The sequence below is a fragment of the Bubalus bubalis genome, chromosome 16 (genome assembly GCF_019923935.1).
Source record: "Bubalus bubalis isolate 160015118507 breed Murrah chromosome 16, NDDB_SH_1, whole genome shotgun sequence".
In the NCBI taxonomy this organism is placed as follows: Eukaryota; Metazoa; Chordata; class Mammalia; order Artiodactyla; family Bovidae; genus Bubalus; species Bubalus bubalis.
In genome coordinates, this window is record NC_059172.1 from 74,632,153 (window position 1) to 74,651,443 (window position 19,291).

The window sequence follows — 19,291 nt, forward strand, 5'->3', positions numbered from 1 at the left end:
CAACAAAATGATCTCTGTTCGTTTCCAAGGCAAACCATTCAATATCACGATAATCCAAGTCTATGCCCCTATGAGTAATGCTGAAGAAGCTAAAGTTGAACAGTTCTATGAAGACCTACAAGACCTTTTAGAACTAACACCCAAAAAAGATGTCCTTTTCATTATAGGGGACTAGAATGCAAAAGTAGTAAGACAAGAAACACCTGGAGTAACAGGCAAATTTGGCCTTGGAGTACAGAATGAAGCAGGGCAAAGACTAGTAAAGTTTTGCCAAGATAATGCACTGGTCATAGGAAACACCCTCTTCCAATAACACAAGAGAAGACTCTACACATGGACATCACCAGATGGCCAAACTGAAATCATATTGATTATATTCTTTGCAGCCAAAGATGGAGAAGCTCTATACAGTCAGCAAAAACAAGACTGGAAGCCAACTGTGGCTTGGATCATGAACTGCTTTTGCCAAATTCAGACTTAAATTGAAGAAAGTGAGGAAAATCAAGACCGTTCAGGTATGACCTAATTCAAATCCCTTTTGATTATACAGTGGAAATGAGAAATAGATCTAACGGACTAGATCTGATAGGGTGCCTCATGAACTATGGACAGAGGTTTTTGTACATTGTACAGGAGACAGGGATCAAGACCATCCCCAAGAAAAAGAAATGCAAAAAAGCAAAATGGCTGTCTGAGGAGGCCTTAAAAATAGCTGTGAAAAGAAGAGAAGGAGAAAAGATATACCCATTTGGATGCAGAGTTCAAAAAATAGCAAGGAGAGATAAGAAAACCTTCCTCAGTGATCAGTGCAAAGAAATAGAGGAAAACAATAGGGTGGGAAAGCTAGAGATCTCTTCAGGAAAATTAGAGAGACCAAGGGAACACTTTATGTGAAGTAGGGCTCAACAAAGGACAGAAATGGTATGGACCTAACAAGCAGAATATTAAGAAGAGGTGGGAAGAATACACGGAAGAACTGTTCAAAAAAACCTTCATGACCCAGATAATCACAATGGTGTGATCACTCACCTAGAGCCAGACATCCTGGAATGTGAAGTCAAGTGGGCCTTAGGAAGCACCACTATGAACAAACCTAGTGGAGGTGATGGAATTCCAGTTGAGCTATTTCAAATCCTGAAAGATGATGCTGTGAAAGTGTCACATTCAATATGTCAGCAAATTTGGAAAATGCAACAGTGGCCACAGGACTGGAAAATTTCACTTTTCAGTCCAATCCCAAAGAAAGGCAATACCAAAGAATGTTCATGCTATTGCACAATTGCACTCATCTCACATGCTAACAAAGTAATGCTCAAAATTCTCCAAGCCAGGCTTCAGCCATATGTGAACGGTGAACTTCCAGATGCTCAAGATGGTTTTAGAAAAAGCAGAGGAACCAGAGATCAAATTGCCAACATCTACCGGATCATTAAAAAAGCAACAGAGTTCCAGAAAAACATCTATTTCTGTTTAATTGATTATGCCAAATCTTTTGACTGTGTGCATCACAGTAAACTGTTGAAAATTCTGAACAAAAGGGCAATACCAGGCTACCTGGCCTGCCTCTTAAGAAAACTGTAGGCAAGTCAGGAATCAACGCTAGAACTAGAAGTGGAACATACTGGTTCCAAATAGGAAAAAGAGTACGTCAGGGCTGTATATTGTTGCCCTGCTTATTTACCTTACATGCAGAGTATATCATGAGAAACCCTGAGCTGGATGAAGCACTAGCTGAAATCAAGATTGCTGGGAGAAATATCAATAACCTTAGATATGCAGAAGACACCACCCTTATAGCAGAAAGTGAAGAAGAACTAAAGAGCCTCCTGATGAAGTGAAAGAGGAGAGTAAAAAATTTGGCTTAAAGCTCAACGTTCAGAAAACGAAGATCATGGCAGCTAGTCCCATGACTTCATGGCAAATAGATGGGGAAACAGTGGAAACAGTGGCTTACTTCATTTTGGGGCTTCAAAATCACTGCAGATGGTGATTGCAGCCATGAAATTAAAAGACACTTACTCCTTGGAAGGAAAGTTATGACCAACCTAGACAGCATATTCAAAATCAGAGACATTACTTTGCCAACAAAGGTCCGTTTAGTCAAGACTATGGTTTTTCCAGTGGTCATGTATGAATGTGAGAGTTGGACTGTGAAGAAAGCTGAGCACTGAAGAGTTGATGCTTTTGAACTGTGCTGTTGGGGAAGACTCCTGAGGGTCCTTTGGACTTCAAGGAGATCCAACCAGTCCATCCTAAAGGAGATCAGTCCTGGGTGTTCTTTGGAAGGACTGTTGTTGAAGCTGGAACTCCAATACTTTGGCCACCTGATGCGAAAAGCTGACTCATTGAGAAGACCGTCATGCTGGGAAAGATTGAGGGCAGGAGGAGAATGGGACGAAAGAGGATAAGATGGTTGGATGGCATCACTGACTCAATGGACATGAGTTTGGGTAGGCTCTGGGAGTTGGTGATGGACAGGGAGGCCTGGCGTGTGGCAGTCCTTGGTGTCGCAAAGAGTTGGACAAGATTGAACAACTGAATGAACTGATACCACATCACTTTTATCCATTTATGTGTTGATACACATTTAAGTTTCTTCTGTATCTTACATATTGCAAATAATGCTACTATGAATGCTAAAAGTGTATTTATCTGTTCAAAACTGTCTTTTAATTTTCTTCACATATATACAAATGAGTTGAATCACTGGATCATATAGTAGTGTTATTATTATTTTATTGAGGCTATGGCATGCTGTTTTTCCATAATGCATCAATTTAAGTTCCTACCAACAATGTACCATGTTCTTGTCAATATTTGTTATTTGCATGTATCTGTTGATTATCTGTAGGTCTTTTCCGTATAATATTTATATAAATCTTCTGCCCATTTTAAAATGGATTTTCTTGTTTATTTGACATGATTTTCATGAGTTCTTTATATACTTTGAATATTGATGCCTTATAATTCACATATTTTGCAAGTATTTTCTCATACTCAGTAAGTTGTCTGGTCGTCAATGGTTTATTTTGCTATTTAGAGCTTTTAAATTTGTGCAATTTTGCTTTTGTTTCCTTTGTCTGCAAGGACAGATCCAAAACAATTAAAAATTTCTAGATCTTATATCAGTATTCTGCATATGTTTTCTTCTAGAAGTTTTATAGTTTAAATTCTTATGTTTAGGACTTTAATCCATTTTGAGTTCATTTTTTGTGTATTTTAGGAAGAAGTGTTCTATTTTTATTATTTTATATGTGGCTGTTTAGCTCTCTAGTAGCACTTATTGAAGAGACTGTATTTTCCGCATTGTATATTATTAGCTCCCTTGTCATATATTAATTTCCCACAGGTAATTTGTTTTATTTGGGGGGTATCTATTGTATTCCATGATCTATGCGGCTGATTTTTGTTTGTGTGTGTGTGTGTGTGCGCGCGCGCCAGTTCCGTACTGTTTTATTTACTGTAGTTTTATAAAATGGCTGACATGAGGGAGCCTAATACCTCTGACTCTGTTCTTTTTTCTCAAGATTGCTTTGGGTATTCAGAGTCTTTGTGGCTAACTTTACCTTTTAGGATTATCTGTTCACTTTCTATGAAAAACACCATAGGTATTTTGATAGGGATTGCATTAAAATCTGTAGATTGCTTTGGGTAGTGTGAACATTTTAATAATACTAATTATTTCTATAAACACAGGACATCTTTCCATTTTTTTGACATTGTCATCAATTTCCTTCATCAGTGTTCTATAGTTTTCAGAGTATAGATCTTTAACCTCCTTGATTAAGTTTATTCCTGGTTACTTTTTTTCTTTTTGATCTGATTTTAAGTGGGGTTGTTTTATTATTTATCTTTTTAATATTTAGTTATGCACTTGGATAAAGCTGGTTGAATTCCAGACATTTAGGCAGCAGCTTTTGAAATATTCATATAGGCCACTTTCAAGGAAAGATTGGGAGGTGAGTGCTTTCTCTCTTCCCTCTGCACTGATCCCTAGGGGATAGCCACAGCTAGTCTTTATGATCCATTTAAGAACCATTTCTTTATTTGCTATGGTCTTGTGGGTCTCATGGCAAAAGTCCCATTATTTTTTAGAACTAGTACTTTTGGGGCCCTTCCCTCAGGTGGAGTCTTAAGTGTTGGGGTGCTAGATGACAATAAAAATCTTTCACTCCTCAGGCAGAAGCCTGGAGCATGAATGCCTTCCAAATTAAATGCTGCTGTTCCAGACATGGGGGATGGTCTTTATGGTAGGAGTATGTCTCAGGCTTTCCTATCCTTGATATGCTTATTATCTCATTAGCCTGAGGCATAGGAGTCACTTAGCTGGTTGCTGAATTTCTTTCAGGGGATTTACTCTATGTATATCTGTAGATTTAATGTGTCTTTGGATGGCAGTGAGTTTGGGAGCCTTCTATGTCACTATTTTGTACTGGGACACTACTATAGCTTTTCTGTTAACTATTTACTCTCTCTTTTTCTGACATCTTTTGAAAAATTTGAACAGTTTTTCTCATGTTTGATGTTAGTTTATTCTTTTTTAAAACTATATAAACACATATGATGTTTTCAGTGCTTCTTCTGAGTATTGCTATATGGATGCTTCACATTTCTTAGTCTACACAGAAACCTTACCATCATTTAAATGCTTATCCTCTTCCTCTATGTGACAGCTGTCTATATATTAATTCTTTAGTAGGTATCCCATTAGATAATTTTAAATTGTTCTTTCAATTTCCATACCTGTATTAAAGAATTCAAGAGGAGAGGAATAGTTTATTATATTTGCTCATGTATTTACTGCCACTATTGATCTCTCTTAATTCCATATATTCTCATCTTTCTTTCATCTTATTTCCATTCTGTTCTTTGAAGCTTTTTTTTTTAATGAAATTTTTATGGAGATGCTTTCTTAGCAACAAATTATTAGCTTTACTTAATCTTATAATTGTTTTTATTTCATTTATTTTCATAATACATAGAATGTTTCTAGTTCTACAGAATATGTTATTTTTTTAGCACCTAAAAAATTTCTGTGCCATTTCAGTACCATAATTTCTAATGAGAAATCTGCAAACATTTTGTTGCTGTTTTCTTATAGGCTACCCTTTTTTTTTTTCCACTTTCAAGAGTTATTCCCTGACTTGCATTTTCAGCACTTTGCTTATGATGTATTTGAGCACTAATATTTGTATTTACCTGCCTTCTTTGGGGCTTTCTGAGTGTTTTGAATTGTATGTCTGTCACAAAAGTTCAGAAGTTTTTAGTTATAATTTCATTAAATATCTTTTTTTTCGGCCTCACAACCTTCCTTTTTTTACGTTCTTAGAGTCTTGGGAATCAAATGGAAGAATTTCTTATCACCCAATAGGCCTCTGTTGCTGCTGCTGCTGCTGCTAAGTTGCTTCAGTCATGTCCGACTGTGTGCGACTCCATAGACGGCAGCCCACGAGGCTCCCATCCCTGGGATTCTCCAGGCAAGAACTTCATTTATTTATTTATTTTTGCACAGAATGAATGTTTTCTATAGCTTTGCCTTTGGATTTACTTACTCTTCTGTCATATTCATTGGACCAATCTACCTGAGGGTTTCTATTTATATAAAAAATTTAGTTACTGTATTTCAGTGCTAGAATATTCAGTTGACACATTTATATGCTTTATTTTTCCATATTTTTCAAGAATATTCATGATTCCTTTAAAAAATTTCTTTAATATTTTTTAATTTAATTTTATTTTTTAACTTTACAATATTGTATTGGTTTTGCCATATATCAACATGAATCTGCCACAGATATACACGTGTTCCCCATCCTGAACCCTCCTCCCTCCCCCCTCCCTGTACCATCCCTCTGGGTCGTCCCAGTGCACCAGCCCCAAGCATCCAGTATCATGCCTCAAACCTGGACTGGCGACTCGTTTTATATATGATATTATACATGTTTCAATGCCATTCTCCCAAATCATCCTACCCTCTCCCTCTCCAACAGAGTCCAAAAGACTGTTCTATACATCAGTGTCTCTTTTGCTGTCTCATATACAGGGTTATTGTTACCATCTTTCTAAATTCCATATATATGCATTAGTATACTGTATTGGTGTTTTTCTTTCTGGCTTACTTCACTCTGTATAATAGGCTCCAGTTTCATCCACCTCATTAGAACTGATCCAAATGTATTCTTATTAATGGCTGAGTAATACTCCATTGTGTATATGTACCACAGCTTTCTTATCCATTCATTTGCTGAAGTTTGTGTCATCTTAGGTTTGATATCTGTTGATTTTCTTTTCCCATGTAATATTACATGCTTCCTGTTCTTTACATGCAGATTAATTTTAAATTATATCATGGACTTTTTGAAAGTTGCATTATGAGAACCCAGACTTTATTTAAATCCTAGAAATGAATCTTTTTCTGTTTGTTTTAGTAGACAAACAACATGGTAAATTTCAGACTCTCAGTTTCAACTATTTTCTGTAGGCTGTAATTCTAATATCAGTCCAGTTTTCAAAGACTTTCTTGAATCTATCCCATTAATTCATCACCTGGTATTCAGTATGGAATGCTTTGTTGGTGGTCTACATTTATTTACCCAGATATTCTTATTGTGGGATGATCAACAGAGGTGCCACTCAAGGGTGAGTTCATCAATCCTAAAACATAGCCTTGGATTCACTCACTTGAGCTCTGGTATCTACATGAATTTTCTGGGTTTTATGAACTAAATTGCATGTTCTCACAAATTCATATGTTGAAGCCCTCACTCCCAGTGTGGCTATATTTGGAGACAGAGTTGATTTCCTGTGCCTCAAGCCAAAATCAGAGAGCTTTATTTAGAGTTCTCTCTATGCCCTAGTGTCCAATTCCAGGTATTGTGTCTGCCTAGGGTATGCTAGAGGAGAAACAAAACGTAACAAAACAAAATACCCAAAAAGCAAAAAACGAAAACCATCAGGTGAGGGACGCTGTTTTTTTTTTTTATTCATCCTCAATCCACCTATTATTTTCTTTGGAGAGCCTCAAAAAGTTACCCCCATATTAACTGCAATTAATAATTTGAGTATTTTTATAAATAATTCTGAATCACAATTAGAATACAGCATTTTTATAGGAATATGGTATATGCACTCGGTTCCAGAGAGTATGTTTTAATGTGAGTGATAACAGAGTCTTACATTTTGATATAGAACATTTGTATGTGAAATAAGTATGTACTCAAAGCAGTATATAGTCAAAACAATAAGACAGGAGCCTTGAAAGAAAGAAAATTTGCTAATATTTTACAGATTGAAAAGAACAATGATCATGAAAAAAAAAAAAAAACACCTTAGATTTTTATCTTGTGTATGAGGAGATTTAACTAATGGTCCTCAAGGTTTAGGTTTAGTTAACTCTGTTGTCTTGTAACTCTAAGTTTGGTTGGCTCTCTGGTAAGTTTGTTGTTGTGTTTTTTTTTTTTTTTTTTCAAATATGACTTAACAAGATTGCCTATGTCCTCTGGAGTAGATGACCATAATTACTTATTTTAATAGAGTTGTAGTAGACAGCAGGTTTTTAAACCTTTGTTCAATATAAGTTTGAACTAAAATGTGAGAAAATTCATTTTATATCGAGATATTTATGAATAGATTTTCTTCACAATCAATTAGGATTTTTAAAATTGCACTTGGATATGTTTCTACTTTTCATTCTACTCAGATAATAAAATTTTATAATAGGTTTTATTCCTGAAATGAATTTAATTATATTCATATGCACTTATATATCAAATATTTTTCATAAACTTCTTTGTATAGTATAATTCACTGCTTTTGAAATGTTCTCAAAAATAGCATTGATCTAAAACTGTTAAAATTTAACTTCATTCTCTGATTTAAAAAGGATATTGTTTTGTCTTGAGGGATGTTCAATTAATCTCTGATAATCCCCGGCAATTTCCCCAAACATGTTCCTTAATATTAACAAAGAGTTTTCAAAACTTTAAAATTTGCAATAGCTAAGTGGATAAGTCTTATTCTAGTATAAGGACAACAAATCATGGTAGAACCAGAATTATTAAAATTGGGTTGATAGCATTTTAATGTTCACAAAGCTTTCCGCCTATTGTTATCTTTCCTTTTACCAATTTAAATGCATTAACTTTGAAGCTGGATTTAAATTGAACGTTTAAATTAATGCATTGTCAATTTGTTGTTAAGGTAAAGGAAAAAAATTAAGTTATAAACATGGATGTAGAGAAATAATGGCACACTCTTGATTTGTTATTTTAATCCCAATATACTCTGCCATTATCCATGTTGCTATTATCCATGTAAATCTAACGACATCTGAAAGCAGTATTGGCAAAGCCCATTAGCAATATGTTCTTTTTAAAAGCTAGACTGAATTGTTGCTCAAAAACAATGTTATTGTGTATGACTGGCTTGGTATGCACCTAGTACCTCTTATCACTGTATCTAAAAGAAAGAAATGAAGGAAACATAATTATGTTAATTAGCAGCAAGCCCATGCCGAAGTAGTTTTCTCTTAGTCAACTTCACCTTAAATGAAATATGGAGTAAACTGTTGGCAGAGTATTTAAACATGAAATGAGCTGCAAAGAAATTGGTTCCTCAATGACTTTTCTTTTTTTTTTTTTTTTTTCCTTTCTGAGAGGAATTTAAATGCTATACAAACAACATAGCACAAGCCCAGTTTCCTCCATCTTGGGGGTTAGGTGTCTTTAGGCTAGGAATCAAAAATGATCACTGTTTCATTCTCTCTTTCTCTCACTTTTTTTTTTTTTTCTTTCCTCTAATCCTATTCCTTACTCTTGATAGCTGGAGTTAAGGGAACATGCTGTGCTCTAAATGTCCTTAAGAGGTGTGCAATCCCTAAACTGAAATAGATATGCTTATGAAAGTATACACATACATAATTTGATATAATTAAGCTGTTGGGTTTAGCATAGTGAAATATTTCACATATTGACCAAGAATAATGGACATATACATATAGACCAATGTGTGTGTGTGTGTGTATGTGTTAGTCACTTAGTCATGTCTGACTCTTTACTATCCCATGGACTATAGCCCTCCAGGATCCTCTGTCCATGGGGAGTCTCCAGGCAGGAATACTGGAGTGGGTTGCCAATTCCTTCTCCAATACAGACCAATGGCTAGTACTTTAATTCTTCATTACTATCATCTAGGTACCTCGTCTGCAAGAGGAACTCTAATTATGAAAAAAAAAAAAAAGTTTCTACCAGCAATCCTTTGGCCTCATGGTGCTTTGGTCTTCTCAATAATTTGGCCACCTGATGCGAAGAACTGACTTATTGGAAAAGACCCTGATGCTGGGAAAGACTGAAGACAGGAGAAGGGGATGACAGAGGATGAGATAGTTGAATGGCTCACTGACTTGATGGAGATGAGTTTGAGCAAGCTCTGGGAGTTGATGATGGACAGGGAAGCCCGACATGCTGGAGTCCATGAGCTTGCAAAGAGTTAGACACCACCTTGCAACTGGACTGGCTGAGCAATCCTTACACCAAAATAGATGCTGATAGCATCATTTTGAAAATGCTAACTCCTATATATTCTGTGAACTTTGAATTTTATTTCATTAGTATATTGGTGGATGTATAGTAGAATGTAAAGGCCTCTGATGAACACATTAGATCTGTGTAAAGTTTTCCTGAAGAAAACTGGGTTGTGGGGCAACAGCTCTTCTCTCATAATGGATGGCATTTAGAAAAGAACTCCGTTATGTTTCAGTATTTCCTAAAATAAATCAGTGAACTCCCTTAAATTACTTTTTCCCTTTGAAAACCAGTCTTTCTTTTGTTTGTAAACATCAGTTTTTCTCTTCACTTACATCTTTAAACTCTTTGAGTGATGTTAGAATACTTAGAATGGATTCTAATGTTATATCTTGGTTGATATGATGGACCATTCTGCATTTTCTTCTAAACTTTATTGAAACTTGTTTTCAATGTGCCTCATCTTTTTTCCTGTACTTTAAGAAATGCAAGGGCAAACATCACATTCTGCGTATGATGATTTTTTTTTTTTTCAGTTCAGTTTGGTTGCTCAGTCATGACCAACTCTTTGTGACCCCATGGACTATAGCACTCCAGGCCTCCCTATCTACCACCAACTCCTGGAGTCTACCCAAACTCATGTCTATTGCGACAATGATGCCATCCAATCATCTCATCCTCTGTCATCACCTTCTCTTGCCTTCAATCATTCTCAGCATCAGGTTTGTTTTTTTTGTTTGTTTGTTTTTTGTTTTTGTTTTTATTCAAATGAGTCAGCTCTTCGCATCAGATGGCCAAAGTATTGAAGTTCCAGCTTCAATATCAGTCCTTCCAATGAACACTCAGGACTGATTTACTTTAGGATGGACTGGTTAGATCTCCTTGCAGTCCAAGGGACTCTCAAGAGTCTTCTCAACACCAAAGTTCAAAAGAATGGATTCTTCGGTGCTCAGCTTTCTTTACAGTACAATTCTTACATCCATACATGAGTACTGGAAATATCATAGCCTTGAATAGACGGACCTTTGTTGCCAAGGTCTCTGCTTTTTTTTTTTTTTTAATTTAAATTTATTTATTTTAATTGGAGGCTAATTACTTTAAAATATTGTCTTGGTTTTGCCATATATCAACTTGAATCCGCCACAGGTATACACGTGTTCCCCATCCTGAAACCCCCTCCCACCTCCCTCCCTGTACCATCCCTCTAGGTCATCCCAGTGCACCAGCCCCAAGCATCCTGTATCATGCATCAAACCTGGACTGGCGATTCATTTCATATATGATATTATACATGTTGTAATGCCATTCTCTCAAATCACCCCACCCTCTCCCTCTCCCAAGAGAACAAAAGACTGTTCTATACATCTGTGTCTCTTTTGCTGTCTCGCATACAGGGTTGTTGTTACCATCTTTCTAAATTCCATATGTGTTAGTATACTGTATTGGTGTTTTTCTTTCTGGCTTATTTCACTCTGTATAATAGGCTCCAGTTTCATCCACCTCATTAGAACTGATTCAAATGTATTCTTTTTAATGGCTGAGTAATACTCCATTGTGTATATGTACCACAGCTTTCTTATCCATTCATCTGCTGATGGATATCGAGGTTGCTTCCATGTACTGGCTATTATAAACAGTGCTGCGATGGACATTGTGGTACATATGTCTCTTTCAGTTCTGGTTTCCTCAGTATGTATGCCCAGCAGTGGGATTGCTGGGTCATAAGGCAGTTCTATTTCCAGTTTTTTAAGGAATCTCCACATTGTTCTCCATAGTGGCTGTACTAGTTTGCATTCCCAGCAACAGTGTAAGAGGGTTCCCTTTTCTCCACACCCTCTCCAGCATTTATTGCTTGTAGACTTTTGGATCGCAGCCATTCTGACTGGCATGAAATGGTACCACATTGTGGTTTTAATTTGCATTTCTCACCCCACTCCAGTACTTTTGCCTGGAAAATCCCATGGACGGAGGAGCCTTGTAGGCTGCAGTCCATGGTGTCACTAGAGTCGGACACGACTGAGTGACTTCACTTTCACTTTTCACTTTCATGCTTTGGAGAAGGAAATGGCAATCCACTCCAGTGTTCTTGCCTGGAGAATCCCAGGCACGGGGGAGCCTGATGGGCTGCCATCTATGGGGTCGTACAGAGTTGGACATGACTGAAATGACTTAGCGATTAGCAATAATGAGTGATGTTGAGCATCTTTTCATGTGTTTGTTAGTCATCTGTATGTCTTCTTTGGAGAAATGTCTTTTTAGTTCTTTGGCCCATTTTTTGATTGGGTCATTTATTTTTCTGGAATTGAGCTATAGGAGATGCTTGTATATTTTTGAGATTAGTTGTTTGTCTGTTGCTTCATTTGGTATTATTTTCTCCTATTCTGAAGGCTGTCTTTTCACCTTGCTTATAGTTTCCTTTGTTGTGCAGAAGCTTTTAATTTCAATTAGGTCCCATTTGTTTATTTTTGTTTTTATTTCCAATATTCTGGGAGGTGGGTCACAGAGGATCCTGCTGTGATTTATATTGGAGAGTAAAACTCTCACTGTTTGCAGATGACATGATCCTCTACATAGAAAACCCTAAAGACTCCACCAGAAAATTACTAGAGCTAATCAATGAATATAGTAAAGTTGCAGGGTATAAAATCAACAGACAAAATCCTTTGCATTCCTATACACTAATAATGAGAAAATAGAAAGAGAAATTAAGGAAAAAATTCCATTCACCATTGCAACGAAAAGAATAAAATACTTAGGGATACATCTACCTAAAGAAACTAAATACCTATATATAGAAAACTATTAAACACTGGTGAAAGAAATCAAAGAGGACACTAATAGATAGAGGAATAAATATGCCATGTTCATGGATCAGAAGAATCAATAGAGTGAAAATATGTATACTACCCAAAGCAGTCTATAGACTCAATGCAATCCTTATCAAGCTACCAACAGTATTTTTCACAGCTAGAAGAAATAATTCCACAATTTGTATGGAAATACAAAAAACTTCGAATACCCAAAGCAATGTTGAGAAAAAAGAATGGAACTGGAGGAATCAATCGGCCTGACTTCAGGCTCTACTACAAAGCCACAGTCATCAAGACAGTATGGTACTGGCACAAAGACAGAAATATAGATCAATGGAACAAAATAGAAAGCCCAGAGAAAAATCCACGCACCTATGGACACCTTATCTTTGACAAAGGAGGCAAGAATATACAATGGAGAAAAGACAATCTCTTTAACAAGTGGTGCTGGGAAAACTGGTTAACCACTTGTAAAAGAATGAAACAAGAGCACTTTCTAACACCATACACAAAAATAAACTCAAAATGATCACAAAGATCTAAACGTAAGACCAGAAACTATAAAACTGCTAGAAGAGAACATAGGTCTTTCTTTTTAATATGCTGCCTAGTTTGCTCATAACTTTCCTCCCAAGGAGTAAGCGTCTTTTAATTTCATAGCTGCAATTACCATCTGTTGTGATTTTGAGGCCCAAAAAAATAAAGTCAGTCACTGTTTCCACTGTTTACCTATCTATCTGCCATGAAGTGATGGGACCAGATGCCATGAGCTTCGTTTTCTGAATGTTGAGCTTTAAGCCAACTTTTTCACTCTCCTCTTTCACTTTCATCAAGAGGCTCTTTAGTTCTTCTTCACTTTCTGCCATAAGGGTGGTGTCTTCTGCATATCTGAGGTTATTGATATTTCTCCCAGCAATCTTGATTCCAGCTTGTGCTTCCTCCAGCCCAGAGTTTCTCATGATGTACTCTGCATAGAAGTTAAATAAGCAGGGTGACGATATAGAGCCTTGACGAACTCCTTTTCCTGTTTGGAACCAGTCTGTTGTTCCATGTCCAGTTCTAGCTGTTGATTCCTGACCTGCATAAAGGTTTCTCAAGAGGCAGGTCAGGTGGTCTGGTATTCCCATCTCTTTCAGAATTTTCCACAATTTATTGTGATCCACACAGTCAAAACTTTGGCATAGTCAATCAAACAGAAATAAATGTTTATCTGGAACTCTGTTGCTTTTTCAATGATCCAGCAGATGTTGGCAATTTGATCTCTGGTTCCTCTGCCTTTTATAAAACCAGCTTGAACATCTGGAAGTTCACAGTTCACCTACTGCCAAAGTCTGGCTTGGAGAATTTTGAGCATTACTTTGCTAGCATGTGAGATGAGTGCAATTGTGCAGTAGCTTGAGCATTCTTTGGCATTGCCTTTCTTTGGGATTGGAATGAAAACTGACCTTTTCCAGTCCTTTGGTTACTGTTGTGTTTTCCAAACTTGCTGACATATTAAGTGTGGCACTTTCACAGCATCATCTTTTAGGGTTTGAAGTAGCTCAACTGGAATTCCATCACCTCCACAAACTTTGTTCGTAGTGATGCTTCCTAAGGCCCACTTGACTTCACATTCCAGGATGTCTGTCTCTAAGTGAGTGATCACACCATCGTGTTTATCTGGGTCATGAAGATCTTTTTTGTACAGATCTTTTGTGGAGTCTTGCCAACTCTTCTTAATATTCTGCTTCTGTCAGGTCCATACCATTTCTGTCCTTTATTGAGCCCATATTTGCATGAAATCTTCCCTTGGTATCTCTAATTTTCTTGAGGAGATCTCTAGTCTTTCTCATTCTATGTTTTCCTCTATTTCTTTATACACATATATATTTCCCCTGGTGGGTCAGCAGTAAAAAATCTGGCTATAATACAGGAGACATGGGTTAAAAACCTGGGTAGGAATGATCCACTGGAAAAGAACATGGCAACCCACTCCAGTGTTCTTGCCTGGGAAAACCCATGGACAGAGGAGCATGTAGGAATATGGTCCATTGGGTTGCAAAATGGTCAAATATTACTTAGCAACTAAACAACAGCAACTGCATGTGTGTGTGTGTGTGTGCATATACAATGGAATATATCACCTTTATCATCCATAAAGATAATGAAGTTTTGCCATTTACAACAACCTGGATGGATTTGGAGGGTATTCTTCTTAGTGAAATAAGTCAGAGAAAAACAAAAATTGTATGTTATCACTTATTGTTGCTATTTAGTCACTAAGTCATATTCCATTCTTTTGTGACCCTATGGACTGTAGTCCACCAGGCTCCTCTCCATGTGATTTCCAAAGCATGAATACTGGAGTGAGTTGCCACTTTATTTTCCAGGGATTCTTCTCAACCCAGAGATAGAACCCATGTCTCCTGTATTGGCAGGTGGATTCTTTACCACTTGAATAACCAGAAAATATTGTTATCACTTATATGTGAAATTGAAATAATTTGCAAAGAGATCCAACCAGTCCATTCTAAAGGAGACCAGCCCTGGGTGTTCTTTGGAAGGAATGATGCTAAAGCTGAAACTCCAATACTTTGGCCACCTCATGCAAAGAGTTGACTCATTGGAAAAGACTCTGATGCTGGGAGGGATTGGGGGCAGGAGGAAAAGGGGGATGACAGAGGATGAAATGGCTGGATTGCATCACCGACTCAATGGACATGAGTTTGAGTGAACTCCAGGAGCTGGTAATGGACAGGGAGGTTTGGTGTGCTGCAATTCATGGGGTCGCAAAGAGTCAGACACGACTGAGCGACTGAACTGAACTGAAAGAAATGGATATGACATAGCTGGAATAGACTAACAGACATAGAGAACAAAATTAGTGATTACTGGTGGGTAATGGGAAGGAGGAAGGGGCAATATAGGGATAGAGGATAAAAACTATAAACTATGTATAAAATAAATAAGCTATAAAGATTTATATGCACCAAAAATATAATAACTAATATAGTAATATATAATAACTTTAAATGGAATATAATATATAAAATATTAAATCACTATGTTATTCAGTTGAAACTAATACAATATTGTAAATTAACTATCCTTCAATTTAAGAAACCTGAAAGAAAAACATTTTAATAAGCAAATAAAATACTGGAAATACAAACTGATGGCAAGTATACCAAGCAGTTGTATCTCTTTCACATTTCTTGTGTAAGTGCAAAATGTTACATACATTCGAGAAAGAAGCTTTCTAGTTTCCCATAAAATTGTCCATATATTGACATTGTCTGAGTAATTCTGCTCTTATGTGCTTACCCTAAAGAATTGTAATCTTACATTTACACACAAACCTATATGCAAATATTTATAGTACCTCTATTCATAATACAGTGAATCCCTTACATACAAAGAAGTTCTGTTCCCAGAGTGTATTTGTTCAAAATTAGCCTAGTTACTCATCTAACACAATTGGGTATATAATATTGTACCATAATAAGTTTATAATACTTCTCACACAAATAATACATAAAAACAAAGAAATACAAAATATAAAGAAACCATTTTTAATTTTACAATAGAGTACCTTGAAAAGTACAGTAGTACAGTACAATAGCTGGCATTCCGGGGCTGGCATTTCACTCAACATGCATCTGTTAAATCAATCAAGTTGTTGTAAGTATCAGTAGTAAGGCAAGAAGGGTTACTGACTGGACAAATAAGAGGTGGTAGAGAAGATGATCGGAGAAGGCAATGGCACCCCACTCCAGTACTCTTGCCTGGAAAATCCCATGGACAGAGGATCCTGGTAAGCTGCAGTCCATGGGGTCGCTAAGAGTCGGACACGACCGAGTGACTTCACTTTCACTTTTCACTTTCATGCATTGGAAAAGGAAATGGCAACCCGCTCCAATGTTCTTGCCTGGAGAATCCCAGGGACGGGGGAGCCTGATGGGCTGCCATCTATGTGGTCGCACAGAGTCGGACACAACTGAAGCAACTTAGCAGCAGCAGCAGCAGCAGAGAAGATGATAAAGCTGAAGGATTGTCACTAATAGGAGATAGAGGGCAAGCTCCAATTTCACTCACCTCTGATGTTAATGACACAGATTCTGATTCCTTGCTGAATTCAATCCTACCTATCCTTTTGAAAAAAATGACCCAGTGATGTCTGGGTAATAGCTCTTTTTTTCTTGTCATAGATGACACAGTACACTGGATTGCATTCTGAACAGCTGCTGAAACCTTCTTCTACGATTCTTTATTTGGCTCCTCTTTCTCAGAAACTAACAGTGCTTTGTCAAATAAATAGAATCTCTTTTCCATTTCCTTCATCATGAATTTCTTTGGTTCTTCAGATACTTTTCCATCTCGTCTCTCTTCATTCTTCCTCTGGGCCTTCAATTCCATCAAGTCTTCATTAGTAAGTTCCTCATGTTGAACATCAAGGAATTCAATGATGTTATCCTCTTGGAGTTCTAGCTTGAAATAAATACTGTACTATTGTACTCTATACAGTACTGTACAGTGAAGTACACAAATCACAACCTCCTGTAGAGGATGCTTACACATAACAGTGTGAAGTAGACATGTGAACAAACTTACATGAATGGGCATGCTAAGGCACATTCACATCTTTGTACGTTCACAACTCAAAAGTTCATATGTAGGGGACTTACTATATACCCTAGAAACAGCTCAAATGTCTTCAATGGATAAATGGCTATCCAAACTACACATCAATACAATGGAACACTACTCAGTAATACAAAGGACCATTCTATTGATACTTACAACAACCTGAATGTCTCTTAAGGGCTACATACTGAGTGTAACAAGCCAATTTTATAAGGTTGCATGCCATTTCATTCATATAGTGTTCTTGAAAAGACAAAACTAATAGTGAGGCAGCATAAATCAGTGGTTGCTAGGGTTTCTTGTTATTATTGTTTAGTCACTCAGTTGTGTCTGACACTTCTGCAACCCTCTGGACTGTAGCCCACCAGGTTCCTCGATTCATGGGATTTCCCAGGCAAGAATACCAGAGTGGGTTGCTATTTCCTTCTCTAGGGGATCTTCCCAACCCAGGGATTGAACCCACATTCCCTGCATTGGCAGGTGGATTCTTTACCACTGAGTCACCAGAGACGCTCTGGTGCTAGGGTTAGGAGTTAGGAAAATGTGTGACTTTAGTGGAATAGCATGAAAGAGTTTTGGGGAGTAATAGAAAGTCTCTCCATCCTGAGTGTGATGGTGTTGCATGAATCTGTATGCGTGTTAACATTCATAGAGCTGAATCATCAAGCAACATCAATTTTACTCTAATTTAAACTTCAAGTATAGTAAAGCATGGGGGAAACATAAATGAGAGATCTAAACCCCAAAAATAGTGAATGGTGATATACATTTTGAAACTTAATGCAGTTTTCCTGACGAAAGTGTTACACACCTCAGCTTTAATAAAATTTAAAGTAATCTGGATTGTTCATACAAATATTGGCATCAAAGATGCCATGATGTTTTTAATTGGATGCATATGATAATGATAACTACACATGAATTAAACTTGATTATGATGTCAGTGTAATTTCAGGAGAAAAATGTAAGGGCAAACGTTGAGAATAGTTTCAAAGGAAAGTTACTATCAGTGAATATTTTATCTAGTTTACAATTATATGTCATGCCAGAATATTCTCAATATATTTTTGATAAAATTTATAGGCAGATAAATCTGGGATATATAATACACAAAGAGTATCCACTTAGCCTGCAATAATAGAAATGATCCTTTAATAAATCTACAATATTCTATTATGTACCAGGATTCCTAGCTTACTAGATTCATAACTCAGAACTGCATTTTCAATAGAATAAAGCCACATGTGCATTTAGAATAATGGATTTCTAAGCTTAGCAATATAATTTTAAAAGCCAATAGCACTAACTGACTCATGAGATTGTTTTAAGAATTAAATTTATCACCAGATGCAAATTATCTAATGAAGCATAAGTAGCATTATATAACAACATTATATAATAGCATTATATAACAAATGCTAATATACTTTATGGAACTTTAGAGTATACAAAATCTCCCAACATATAAAAAGTGTTTAGGAATTTTGTCTATGTTATTTTGTAAGTTGCTGAATTTAATCAAAGAATATTTCTGATGTTATTGTTGTTCAGTCACCCAGTCATGTCCACCTTTTTGCGACCCCATGGAGTACAGCACACCAGGCTTCCCTGTTCCTCATGATCTCTTGGAGTTTGCCCAAGTTCATGTTCGTTGCATCTGTGATGCCGTCCACCATTTAATCCTCTGATGCCCTCTTCTCCTTCTGCCCTCAACCTTTCCCAGCATCAGGGACTTTTCCAATGAGTTGGTTGTTTGCAACAGATGACCAAAATACTGGAACTTCAGCTTCAGTATCAGTCCTTTCAATGAAAATTCAGGGTTGCCCTCGCTTAAGAATGATCTCCTTGCTGCCCAAGGGACTTGCATGAGTCTTCTCCAGCACTGCAGTACAAAGGCATCAATTCTTTGTCATTCTGCCTTCTTTACAGTCCAGCTCTCACAACTGAACATGACCACTGGGAAGACCGTAGCCTTGACTATATGGACCTTTGTCGACAGGATAATGGCTCTGCTTTTCAACACTCTGTCTATGTTTCCCATCAGGTTCCTGCCAAGAAGCAATCATCTTCAGGTTTCATGGGTGCAGTCACAATCTGCAGTGATTTTGGAGCCCCAGAAGAGGGAATATGTCTCTACCACCTTTTTCCCTTCTATTTGCCATGCAATAATGGAGGCAGATGCCATGATCTTAGTTTTTTAATATTTAATCTTAAGCTGGCTCTTTCACTCTCCTTGCTCACCTTCATCAAAAGGTTCTTTAGTTCCTCTTAACTTTATGCAAGTAGAGTGGTATCATCTGCATATCTGAGGTTGTTGATGTTTCTCCTGCCTATCTT